Consider the following 2392-nt stretch of genomic DNA (forward strand, 5'->3'; position numbering starts at 1 on the left):
AAATGAAGGACCGTCAAAGATTGCTAACTGATTCTTTATTATGATATATCCTACCAGTATTTTCTGAAGCTACTGTTGGCATTTGTATGTCCTGGTACTGAAATGCTAGAACTGTTTGTTTACATCCTGGGAGAAATATAGCACACATGTAGCCTTCCAGTTCCCCAGAACTTTCAACTTAAGAATTCTAGGAACATTTGGAAACAATTGATCTATCCTATTGACCTTAGCTGAGAAGTAAGGCTGTAGGGTCTGGAAATTACACAAATAGCTGTTGTGAGTGGAACTGTTTTCTTAATTTCTATTTCAGATAGTTAACTATTGTTATACATAAATACTACCAACTTTTGTATATTGACTTTGTGTCCTGCAACTTCACTCAACTTGTTTATTATATCTAATCATTTTTATGAATTCTTCAGGGTTTTTTTTGAACATACAGATTTATCACTTTATTTATCATTATCATTTGAAGCTTGATTTATAAACTATTTGAAGTACTTAAGAATTCTGTATTATAAGAATCAAAGAGTACAATTATACATTGCTTCATGGGTTCAAGTTATATATATTAAAACCAAATGGCATTTTTTCCATGAGGAAACTATACAATATAATAAATGACAAAGAACCCAAAAAGCAGTTTTTCATCATTTTCAGGATCTAAACAAACATTCTGAATGTTGATAGCTCTTTTGTTATATTATTTTATATTCATATATCTATCTACATTCTGAATCAATTACTTGACCAAAACAATTTAGGAAAATAATTAGCTTTGTAGCAAAAGATTTTTTCATCTACAAGATCACATTCAAAGGAATTCATGTTGCAATGCTGACAAAATCTGCTGGCTACTCTGGAACCACATGCAGTGTGCCCACTACATTGACAAATGTGGTAGGTCACTTGGGTACAAACATGGAATAGTTATGCATAGTTCATCCAGGACAGTGATGGCTCCCCAGCTAAAATAACCCATGAAATATAGCACATTAACTGCGGTTAATTTGGTTTTAGGAAAACCACATTGAGAATTACAATACAGTATCTTTTCATCCCACCCTCAGTCATTGAAAGGAGTTTTGTTGGCTACCATGCTGTTTACTTTGTGGATGGTGGTAGTAAATGAACGAAGACAGATTTCCTCAGAATTGGTAATAAACTGTGATCCCAACTCTTCCCATTTTTCAGATACTACCAAATCTTTGTATAAATCAGTAGATCAAATGAACAAGAAATTTCAAACCTTGGTAGAAATGTCACTGTCCCATAATCTGACTGATCACTGAATGGATTTCATCCTGGATAGCTTTCTGAGACTTCTCTTTGGGAGCACTGTCGTCTTTTGCAGTCTTGTCACAATATCAAATTGCCACCTTTTGAGGAGCTCCCTGTTTTTGTTCTTTGAGATGACCACCACCAGCTTCTGAAATGAGCACTTGTAGAGACAGTCTTTCAGCTGAGCCACCACACTGTTGAGGTACTTTATGAGTTCAGTGACTGTAGTTACCAGCAGGGTGAGTCCATACTTCTGTACTCAAGTGAAGGTTTCAGAGGGATATATGTCACATGTTACAGAATACTGTTGATGTCATGATCTCTGCGGTCCCACTCAGGGTGATGCTGGGCTTCTGGGACAGCTACAGCACCATGGCGAGTCCATGACCAAGATGAGTGCTAACCCGAGGCTCCAGCCACCCAGTTCAAAAGTCAGGTCTTTTTTTTTGTAAATATATTTAATCATGTATATAGTTGTGACTCTGATCCTGGGGGTCAGGGTATAACACTGGCATTGCCAGGGATAAAGGAGACATGTTCCAAAGACTCTGGCCCTTTGTAACAGAGTACCTTTGAAATTAAAGTCCCAGTGCCAACATGGCACAACATTAATTCAAGAGAGAGCAGTGAGACACAGCAGTGGCCTGGGTTTTGTGAGGATGGGTACATTGGTAGCAAGGACCCAGAATGGTGGATTGCAGCAGTGGTGTGGTTCTGAGAAGGGTTAGTGAATGGGAGGGAGCAGTGTAATGTTGAATTAATCCCCAGTGAGGTGGTGTGCTTCATCAGCTCAGACTCTGGAGGATTGAGCCAGATCCAAGGACAGGGGCATGGTTGCTATTTGACCCAGAGGACAGGTGATACAGATCAGCAAAGGCTGTTTCTCTGAGAGATTAGGGGTCATGATAGCTTGGGCACCAGGGTTGCAGCTGCTCTCCTGGATCAAGGCTCCATTTCCCTTGGATAGAGCACCAGGATGGGTGAGGTGCCAAAGGGGTGTGACTGGTGGGTATGTATTTTGTGAAGCCAGAACAATAGAATGGGTCATATGATGAAGTATTGTATGGCTACTCTGCTGGTTCAAGGTTGGCTTCTCCACAGGCAGAACCAC

General features: G+C 39.6%; 1 pseudogene; it reads right to left on the bottom strand.

Annotated features, from left to right (window-relative positions):
- Positions 1 to 1066: 1066 nt before the first annotated feature.
- Positions 1067 to 1655, bottom strand: LOC143639496 (mitotic spindle assembly checkpoint protein MAD2A pseudogene; annotated as a pseudogene).
- Between the last annotated feature and the right edge of the window lie 737 nt (positions 1656 to 2392).

The sequence above is a fragment of the Callospermophilus lateralis genome, chromosome X (genome assembly GCF_048772815.1).
Source record: "Callospermophilus lateralis isolate mCalLat2 chromosome X, mCalLat2.hap1, whole genome shotgun sequence".
NCBI classification, from domain to species: Eukaryota; Metazoa; Chordata; class Mammalia; order Rodentia; family Sciuridae; genus Callospermophilus; species Callospermophilus lateralis.